The 11,441-nt window shown below is 39.5% G+C and overlaps 1 pseudogene; it reads right to left on the bottom strand.

Annotated features, from left to right (window-relative positions):
• Positions 1–10,984: 10,984 nt before the first annotated feature.
• LOC147002645 (cyclin-dependent kinase 2-interacting protein pseudogene) overlaps positions 10,985–11,441 on the bottom strand; it is a 929-nt pseudogene continuing 472 nt past the window's right edge.

Consider the following 11,441-nt stretch of genomic DNA (forward strand, 5'->3'; position numbering starts at 1 on the left):
ATGTAAATGGCATAAAACAAAAATATAATCTGCAAAAGCAAACAAGTAATCCTAACCCAGGCAGTCTTTTCTGGCTTTTCCCTATTGGTAAAATTGGACCCAATATTAATTTTCTGCTCCCATGTGAGTCTTGGGGATGTGCTCTGGAACACTGAGTTGGTAGGCCAGAAAAACAGTGCAATGCACTGTGCCACAGGTATTTGCAACTGTTGTTTTCTACTGTGAACTCAAACACAGCCCTAGTAATCATGCTCTGGACTTTCTCAAAAGACAGATGAGACGATGGGAGGCTAAATCGTTTTCTTATTTGAGAGAGGGAGGCATGCAGGGTGCATCTACCATAACTGAGTAAGTCTCTACCAACCTCATGGTAACTTTCATTATAGTAGTAGGCCAAGAAAGGAACTAATCACACTTTGAATTTTATCTTGCTCTCTTAAACTGTGGAAAAGACATGCCATTCCTAACAAAAGATGTAAAAACTGGCTTGAAGTAATGAGTACCAGAGGTCTATAATGGGCTTCCAGAAACACATGGAGGTGTGGGAGGAATGACCGACCCATCTATTAAAAGAGCATTCAGTCTCTTCAATTACATATGCCAACGCCATTCCAAGTGTGTTGGTGACCAGGGAAAGCTCTCTGAGAAATTGACCTTTCTTTCAGTTGTGCTCCCAGCCTCCTGGTTCCCATCAAACCAGCTCTGATGTTACTGATAGCCAAGATGCTCATTCACCAGGCTCTGGAATCCAAATGTATTTATGAGTTACCTGAGCAGTTTGATGATGCTTCTGGTCACAGGTCTTTGAAACCGCACGTTTTCTCATCCTTGCATCTGATATACAAGAAGCTATCTGTAGTTTGCAATGAGTATAAAAATGAATTTGGTAGTATGGAGAAGTAAATGAACAAGGGCTTGAGGTTAAATGGCTTTGTACACTCCAGTTCCCTCTTTTGCTACTTTATAGATATTATAATGAAAACTGTTTTTTGGAACCCCAAATTTCTGATGTCTTTCTTTTTTATCTTTTTATTTTTTTATTTTTGGTTTTTTTGAGACAGGGTTTCTCTGTGTAGCCTTGGCTATCCTGGAACTCACTCTGTAGACCAGGTTAGCCTTGAACTCAGAAATCTGCCTGCCTATGCCTCCCAAATGCTGGGATTAAAGGTGTGCACCATCACTGCCTGGCTCTGATGTCTTTCAAAGAAGTTTTTTGGGGGGTGTTATAAGCTATAAAGGCCAAGAAATCAAATTTATTTTCTTAGATATTTAATATTTATATGATAAAAATGCTAAGCAAGTATGTTGATGTTTCTGAATGAATAGCTATCACTAAACTTTATAATGCTTAGTAACATTGGAGAAAGACTGTCTCTGACATCCATTGAGAAAACTCTGGATTACTTTTCTGCCTCCTATTTCATATCTCATGTCTGAAAAAAATAGAAAGCCTAATACAGAGCAACATTCAGTTGAATTGTCAAACAGAAGACAAACTTTTACATTCTATAATAGTTTTCTTTCTTAGCCGAAGTAATAACTGTGCAACATTGTCATGAAATAAACAATACTAAACTAAAAACAACAACCCTTATGTCTACTGCATAGGACCTGCAAACCTATGTTATCTATAAATATGTGGAAAAGTGGTGTTTCAGGAATAAAAGGTGAACCTATGACACTTTTTAGAATCTAATTTTTAAAAGTAGAAAGATGAGTTACCACAAGTTGTTGCTAATTAAAATTGTTTTCTTTATGTTCTAGAAATATACATGGAACATGTTTGGTTTGAAACATTAAATGATAGGATTAAATATTCCAAAATGTATGCCTTTTTTACCTGTTTGTTTTGAGAAGGGGTTTTTAAATTTTTATTTATTTTACTTATGAATATACTGTAGCTGTTTTCAGACACACGAAAAGGGGCCACCTGATTCCATTACAGATGGTTGTGAGCCACCATGTGGTTGCTGGAAATTGAACTCAAGACCTCTAGAAGAGCAGTCAGTGCTCTTAACCTCTGAGCCATCTCTCCAGCCTGAGAAGGGGTTTTTAACTGAAGCCCAGGCTGACTGACCTGGAACTCATTAGGAAGCCAAGGCTAGCCTTGAACTAATATTAACACTACTGTTTTAATTTCCTCAATGCTAGGATTATGACTGTGAGCTACCACCACTTAACAAGTTGGGACTAAAGAGATGGAGAAGGTAGGTTTTAGAGGAAAAAAATGACCATTTTTAACAGGAGATACTTTCATTCAGTGGGAATAACTGATAAATTAATTGGATGGATAATCACACCTTATCCATCATGTGATTTTTAAATAACATCATCACTGATGGCATACTTTGTCATTTACGCCTCAGACTCTGAGGGGACTTTTAACTTAGAATTTTGTTTGAAGTAAAAAAAAAAATAGTAATTGGGCACATCTGACACTCTTCCAAAAATGTCCATGGCCTGTTTTAGCTGCTCAGGGATTGATTTTGATTCTTTAAGAGTTCTACAATGCTTCTTCAATAAAACTGTCTTCTGCAGGCCCCTGCCATTTGACAATATAATTGTTTTTATTTGCACAGCTTGCTCTTTCTGTTTCATTTAAAGGCAGAGCATGGGTTTTATAAAATGCAAGCATTCTAAGGCCCGGGAGATTTGTGTAGGTATTATTCCTGTCAGCCAATGACTAGGAGCGATTTTGTACAAATAAAGGCAAGGTTTTGTTTGAGAAAGTAGAGCAGCTGAGCGGAGCGGTGGAACAGCTCTGTTAAAAATAGGCTGCTGGATATGTGTGCATTTACCTCTGCATTCTGGTCCAGATAAAGACTTTAGTGATTATAGATGCTCAAATTTCACCTGGAAACTGCATGTTCTTGTGGGTAGAACTTAGATTATCCAAATTTAAAAAGGTGGATTTGTTTAAGTCACTGTTTGATGTGTGCCATTTGGTGTAGCCTGAAATTTAAAAGAGGTGATATAGTATACTCTAAGTACTTGATATGAGCGATCTTTAAGAAACTCAAAGAGGTATTTACCTATTTATTTTATTTAGTTTTTGGGATTTTGAGACAGAATTGCATTCATAGCTCAGACTGGCCTCAAATTTGCTGTGATCCATTTGTCTCCATTTCTGTAGGGCTGAAGGAAAGGCATTCTTGTTTTTGATCAGTGACTGATCTCTTTGTAAAAGATGCTTGGTTATAAAATGTAATATTTGATTTTTCATATCAAATTAAGAGAGCTGACACTATTAAATGCTGTTCCATTTCAACTGTAAAAGCCAACATGATTTTGGTGGTGGTGGGTTTTGGTGCCTGATGCATCTTAGATAAACATTTTTACCACTGAGCTATGTCCCCAACTCCGACAAGAGTATTTAAATTATTTTTCTTACGTTTAATTTGTAGGTGCAGGCATTTTTTTTTTCCAGAGCAAGGGGAAAAGTCACCTTATCCCCTTGTCTCCATTGCATTTGGCAGTACTTATGTTACCTGCCACCCACTGTTACACTCTTGGTGGACAGCATCACTATCATCTCGAAGGGACTGAAGCAGTTTACTCCTAAGCCAAATGCGAGTGACCATGACTGGGTAACATGGATTTGTATGTCCTCAAGTGACACATTCCATCATGGAAAATCATAAATCAGGGCATTTTCAAATGTGGGATGAGAACATCAGCTACATGGGTTACCCAGCAAAGGGGAGGGAGGGTATACTATGAGTCTCAGTTGTTACTTAATGGTATCTTAGTTTTCAGGTTGGTAGAAGCCTGTGGACTGCTAAGTCCACATATTTTAAAATGTTTTATTCGATAGTCACAAAGGATGTTAGACCAGACACAGAGGTGGGAAATAATGGCTGTTAACTACAGATAGCCCTAGATACCCGTAGTTAACACATCACAAAATTATAACTAATCAATTAGCATTGTCGAATATTTAACCTTGTTGTCCACTCCACAACCCCACAATAGCAGTTCACAACATTTATTAATGATTTAAATAAAAAGTAATTTTTTTCGAAATTTAGAATAATGGGTAATTTTTAGTTTATGTACCATGCAATAATTGTGTTATACTTACATTAATAAATATTTTAACTTTTAAAAAGACTGGAAATTCAAGACAGATATGGTACTATATACCTGTAAGTCTACTACTCAGGAAGCTAAGGCAGGAGGATTATAAGTTCAAAGCCAGTCAGTGTAGGTTACACAGTGAATTCTAGGCCAATTTGGGTTATATGATAAAACCCTCATTTAAAAACATAACAAAACACGTTGGAATTAGAATTTTAAATGTAACTGGTTTTAATTGTTTGTTTTTAATTTGCTAAATGTGGCAACCAATTTGTTTATCCTTTGGCTCAGTCTTAATTTCCACTTAAGTACTTTGAACATTATATTTCATAATAGTCCCACGAGATGATTTTTATTTCCCTTCTTTAAAAGTCCTTTTAAAGTGACTAGCCTAACCTACTTTTCTAGGTTGGAGACTAGATGCAAGGAAAATAAGCAAACATCATTCTTGTTTTCTTTCTCAGTTAAAAATAATGTTATGAAAAAAATGGCAGTCTGGCAAACTGCTGTGCAGTGTGGAGACCAAAACTGAATGTGAGTACTGTTGGATACCAGAATTGATCTGGAAGCTTCCTCCATCCTCGGATGACAGCTACATGTGGGATTCCTAGTCTCACATTTGCTACAGTGACTCTTCCATCTCAGATCAGGAATAAAGCCATCTGCCTCTGAGACATGCCCTGGAAGAACATGTTTCCCCCTCACTGCTCCACTGAGACAGGGTTGCTATGGGCTTGGCTAATGTCCCCGGAGCACATCCTAACCTTAGAGGTATAGATGGCATCACGTTTAACAAACTCTAAGAGTGCAACGAGCTCTGTAGTATATTATACAGCAGAACCCATATAATAGGCCCCAAATGCTATCACCAAGAGCAAGGTAAGAAACCAATATTGACTCAAGACTCCCAAGACCAAGTTCTCAGGAGATTTATTCACCCTAGAGGGACAAAGGGCAGGGAACAAGGCACAAAGACAGAAGATAGAGAATGTGAAAAAGGGGGAAGGAAATAAGGGAGAGGGAGGATGGAAGTTTGTCCTTGGTGGACAACAGACTGCTTTTGGATAGAGAGGAGACTGACATGGCCCATAGGAAAAGAAGATTTATAAATATATGTAGAGGAGTTTCTCTTAATTATCTGATTGGCTAATAGCCAACTGACGACAAATAGCCAGTTGCCAGGCGAAAATGAAGAGGTTTGTTTTCCAGGCAAGACAGTAAGAGAAGGGGAGGAGGAGGAGGAGTTGGAGGAGATGGCAGATGGAGGAGGACAGAGGAAGAGATGTTGGAAGGAACATGGGGCAGAAACACATGGCCTGAGGGAACTGCAAGTAGCAAGGGGGATTTATAGCTGGAGAAAAAAGTGGTATAGAGGCATATCTGCCCAATATAGGCTTGCATTTTCCTTGCATGGGCTTATTGTGGTTAGAGATTTACCACAACAAAGATACTGTGTTAAGATAAAGTATTTTATTTTATTTTTATGTATTCACCATTGCTCTCTCCTTATTTTATGTATTCACCATTGTTGGTTGGTTCTTTATTTGTTGTTTGTTTTTTAGCATGGTAGAGGTGATGGGGGAGAAGAGCAAGGCTGCTAGAGCCACACACTCAGGTGGGCTATTTATTGTCTCTACAAACAGAATTAGAGAAAGTGGGTCCTATGGTTAAGATCTGTCCAGGGGTGGAAGAAACCCTCCTCCTGGCTGCCTGCAGAAGATCATCTATCCTGATCGCCTTTGGATCAAGATATAGAACTCTCTGATCCTACAGCACCTCATCTGCCTGGATGCTGCCATGCTTCTGGGAATGAGAATTGACTGAACCTCTGAAACTATAAGCCAGCCCCAATAAAATGTTGTCCTTATAAGAGTTGCCTTGGTCATGGTGTCTCTCTTCACAGCAATAGAAACACTAAATAAGACAACCAGGAAAAAAAGCAGGTAGGTTATTAACTGTGTGGCTTAGGATCAAGAATTAGCTTTAGACCCTTAGTAAAATCATCGCAGACAGAGGTGAGAATCACACATTCTGTTAAGGGCACTTACACATTACAAATAGCTCACTTCCTTTTCCTCTCTCCAGGGAGTTTATTTAATGCTGAAATCAATTTCACAAGTTGACTCCGTTGATTTCTTGTCCTTGATATATTTAAAACTTTCCTTCTCTGCCAGGGGAGATGGCCTGGCTGGTGAAGAGATCAGAATTAGAATCTTCCAAAGGCCAAGCAGGTTAACCTGTGTCTGCAGCTGCAGCGTTGGGAGGATGGATGGTAGGGGACAACAGACCAGCTGGTGCCCAGAGGAGTGGCTAAGGAGTCAGTCAACCAGTGAGTTCTGGGTTCAGCGAGAAACCCTATCTCAGGGACAAGTGGAGAATTAGAGAAAGATACCCTACATTAATCTCTTGCCTCTACACACCAGTGTGTACACACATATACACATGCATACATGCACACCCACATATACATACACCCTATTCCTATTATAGAAAAACACACTAACATTAATCTCTTGCCTCTACACAAATGAATGAATGAATGAGTAAATAAATAAATAAATAAATAAATACACCACACACAACAGCAATACAGTCTGCAGTTGTTCTGTGTACACATTAGCTTCTGTTAGAGACTATGCAATCAGAGGGCGGTTCTTGCTTTTGACTTATAAGATGCACAGTTCCATCACTTAACTGTGGAGAGATAAACTACCGTGTGAAAAGGAAAGTGTTCGTGAAAATCAACTTTGTCCTCTGACTGACTAAACTGATTTTGAATAAAAATGCTACAGTTACTATGGTCATCAGTGAAAGCAAATTGTGGATGTTCAGTTCAATATACAGTGAGATATTTATGAGTAAAAGACATCATGTTTGAAATTTGTTCTTAAAAGGCTTATAAAAATATGCATATGTGCATATAAATATATATGAACTATAATGCAGGCAAGAGGAAATCTTGATGTTTGGAAAATGAAAACTAAACATTTGATACTTGGAACTTCCCAGAATCCTGTAATTAATTCAAAAGAAAAATGTATGCACTGATTTTTTCTTTCTTTCTTTTTTTTTATAAACATTTATCATGTACTGTCCATTACAGTGGCCAAGAACTGATTATTTATCATTTTACAATTTTAATAAGTAATACATACTGTTTCATCAGTACAAGCAGCAGCATTGATAGTATTTGGATGGTTGAAGATGAGAGCATATGTTGAGCAATTAACTGATCTGAGTTTATACAGTAAAAGAAAAATGTGATTCAAATAAAGATGCAGATGACTCCATAGTTATCTTTGCTGTACTGGCACCTGACCAAAATATTCAGGTTAATACTTTTTACCCCAAAGCAATTTATGTGAGATATGAACACATACACATGGGAAAGAAGACATTAAAATGAGCTGGGGAGATAAATATGGTTTCATCTGTGTTCTAAAGTTTTACAGCCTGTTGAATTTTCTCTGAGATCTGGCATACTCTGTAGGTATCCAGTGGGTCACAGTGGCTACCATACAGCTATCAGTTTCTAATACCTAACAGCAGGAGCAACTCTGCAGTGGCCTCAAAGCCATTGCTATTCCTCTTTGTGCCACTGAGCCAGGAAGGGCTTCTTTAAACTCTTTTTGCATCTTGGGAGATTCCAACAGCTGGCTGCTTTAAAAACCTGCTTTACATGCAGCTGGGCAGAATGAGGAAGAAGAGACCAGAACCTGCCTGCCTTGTTTTGAAGTCTTCCCTGCAGTTTTCCCTGAGCCAGATCCGATTTTGAATCTGAGAATGTTTCAAACCTGATCTTTGATATCTGGGAGATGTCTGGGTCTTTGTGAGTATTTTCAGATTTTTGCATGGCCTATCTTATACACTTTTTGGTAAAGTGAGAAACCCCATTTGTGAGTTTAGAAAAGTCATGTGCTTAATTTCAAGCTATTAATGACAGGTTCTATTAAGCAAATATCTACCTTAGTAGACCTAAGTAACTGCTTGAAACAGACATGCTTAAATCTAGAACTTTCTCCCAGAAACCTCTTCTGCCAAGAGACAAGCCATCTGCAAGCCAGGACTCAAGCAACACTCCTAGCATTACTCTGCTCTCCAGAACAACAGCCACAGACCATTCACAGAATGCCAATCACATCACATTCTTCCCTAGAGATTTCCCTGCATGATATAAGAAATTCTGGCTTCACTTCAGAGCCAACAGGTCAATCTGCCCTCTTCTCCAGCCACATCCCGATTTCTTCATCTGCCCACCTATTGTAGCAAGATCTTGTTTCTGGGATAAGTGAACTTAACTTTCCTCCTGTCAACCTGCTCCTGCCTGTTTCCTGTCCCTGTGATAGCTTCAAAGTCTGGTTTTTCTCCTTGTTTTTTGAGGTCCCACTCAAACCTCACCTATTTCAAGACAGTTCACTACACAGAATACTATTCTTCCTCCAATATACCTATATCCATGTCTCTCCTTTCTCCAGACTTACTCATTGGATTTCCCTCACCTTAGAATTATGCTATATTTTGAGTGCATTTATAATCTCTGTCCCTATAAGACAAATTAAGTTCTGTAAAGACAATAATATTTTCCATGTAAATCATTGTATCCTCAGCATCTAACATAACTTACTACCTTATTCATTAAATGAATGGATATAAAATGAATTTTAAACATATACTGAGCATAACCATTGACAATACTATATAAATAAATATATAATATATAATATATATTATATATATAAATAAATAAATACTATATAAATAATATTAATACTATATAAATAAATATTAATGCCCTTCCTGTTCTTTTTTTTCAATTTTTATTAGATATTTTCTTCATTTACATTTCAAATGTTATCCTGAAAGTCCCCTATACCCTCCCCCTGCCCTGCTCCCCTACCCACCCACTCCCACTTCTTGGCCCTGGTGTTCCCCTGTACTGAAGCATATAAAGTTTGCAAGACCAAGGGGCCTCTCTTCCCAGTGATGGCCAACTAGGGCATCTTCTGCTACATATGCAGCTAGAGACACGAGCTCCGGGGGGTACTAGTTAGTTCATATTGTTGTTCCACCTATAGGGTTGCAGACCCCTTCAGCTCCTTGGATACTTTCTCTAGCTCCTCCATTGGGGGTCCTGTGTTCCATCCAATAGATAACTGTGAGCATCCACTTCTGTATTTGCCAGGCACTGACATAGCCTCACAAGAGACAGCTATATCAGGGTCCTGTCAGCAAATTCTTTCTGGCATATGCAATAGTGTCTGCGTTTGGTGGTTGATTATAGGATGGATCCTGAAAGTCCCCTATACCCTCCCCCTGCAGTCTCTGGATGGTCCATCCTTTCATCTCAGCTCCAAACTTTGTCTCTGTAACTCCTTCCATGAGTATTTTGTTCCCCATTCTAAGGAGGGATGAAGGATCCACACTTTGGTCTTCCTTCTTCTTGAGTTTCATGTGTTTTGCAAATTGTATCTTGGATATTCTATGATTTTTTTTCTTGTAGCTGTGAATGGTTAGTTTCCAAACTATACAATTGAATGAATTTATTAACAATCTTGATGAACCAAAGCCTAGAGATTAAAAATCAGTGTTCATTAATTATATTTGCAGTAATTTGCTGCTTTTTAAAATATTTTTATTACATATTTTTCTCAATTACATTTCCAATGCTATCCCAAAAGTCCCCCATACCCCCCCCACTTCCCTACCCATCCATTCCCATTTTTTGGCCCTGACGTTCCCCTGTACTGGGGCATATAAAGTTTGCAAGTCCAATGGGCCTCTCTTTCCAGTGATGGCCAACTAGGCCATCTTTTGATACATATGCAGCTAGAGTCAAGAGCTCTGGGGTACTGGTTAGTTCATAATGTTGTTGCACCTACAGGGTTGCAGATCTCTTTAGCTCCTTGGATACTTTCTCTAGCTCCTCCATTGGGGGCCCTGTGATCCATCCAACAGCTGAATGTGAGCATCCACTTATGTGTTTGCTAGGCCCCAGCATAGTCTCACAAGAGACAGCTATATCAGGGTCCTTTCAGCAAAATCTTGCTAGTGTATGCAATGGTGTCATCGTTTGGAGGCTAATTATGGGATGGATCCCTGGATATGGCAGTCTCTAGATGGTCCATCCTTTTGTTTCAGCTCCAAACTTTGTCTCTGTAACTCCTTCCATGGGTGATTGTTTCCAATTCTAAGAAGGGGCAAAGTGTCCAAACTTTGGTCTTCGTTCTTCTTCAGTTTCATGTGTTTTGCAAATTGTATCTTATATCTTGGGTATCCTAAGTTTCTGGGCTAATATCCACTTATCAGTGAGTACATATTGTGCGAGTTCCTTTGTGATTGGGTTACCTCACTCAGGATGATGCCCTCCAGGTCCATCCATTTGCCTAGGAATTTCATAAATTCATTCTTTTTTTTATCTCAATACAATTTTATTAATATATTTATACAATATATTAAATCTATGTATCTCCAGCCACAGGAGAGATTGGCTCAGCAGTTAAGAGCGTGAACTGTTCTTCCAGAGGACTGACTGGAGTTTGGTTTCTAACACCCAAATCAGGTGGCTGACAACCTCTTGTAGCTCTAGCTCCAAGGAGCCCACTCCCATTTCCAGTTGCCCTGCTCATCTATACATTCGGCCCATACACAGATACCTAAGTAATTTGTGTGTTGCATGCGTGTGCCAGTAAATGTGTGTGGCTGCCAGGGGAGGCCAGAAGTCCACAGTGCTCTCAACTGCTAAGTCACCTCTCAGTCCCTACTTATGAGACTTTAACATCTCATAATCCTGGCATAGCTTCAGAACCAAACGTTCACTTCACAGCACAGGGTTGGGAGTGTGGGCCAGTGGTTGGGTATTCAGCTGTGTGAAGTCTTGATTTGATTTCCAGCACCACCAAAAAAAAAAAAAAAAAAAGTATATAGGTACAAAACAGAAATGGGAAGCTCAGGTTGTCTCCACAGATGTAACAGTAAAGTCCACTGGTTTATAAAACTCAGCCCTCAGCTGTTCTTGTTTCTGTCACTCAGTGGAGCTTGATGACACCCGGGAAGCAGTGGGAGGACAGCTCAGCAGTGCCTGTGTCTGGAGAGGCTGCAGCAGCTGGGAGAGTGATTCCAGGACCCTAAAAGTATCTGGCCTTGAGGCACAACAGGTTCCACCCAAGGGACTGACTGTCCAGCCAGTGGTCACAGGCAGTCACAGGGCCCGGTGACCTGTCTCGAGCAGCATGCTCTCCAGCTGCAGCTTGCTGTTGCTCTCTGTGTAGGGCTGGTGCAGCCACATGGGCAGGTAGGTCAAGCTGAGGTTGCAGTCTGCAGTATGGGCCAGCTCTGCACCAATGGTGTGCTTCAAAAGGAGCTCC

Source organism: Mus caroli, unplaced genomic scaffold (genome assembly GCF_978045245.1).
Source record: "Mus caroli unplaced genomic scaffold, Mus_caroli_1 scaffold_9, whole genome shotgun sequence".
NCBI classification, from domain to species: Eukaryota; Metazoa; Chordata; class Mammalia; order Rodentia; family Muridae; genus Mus; species Mus caroli.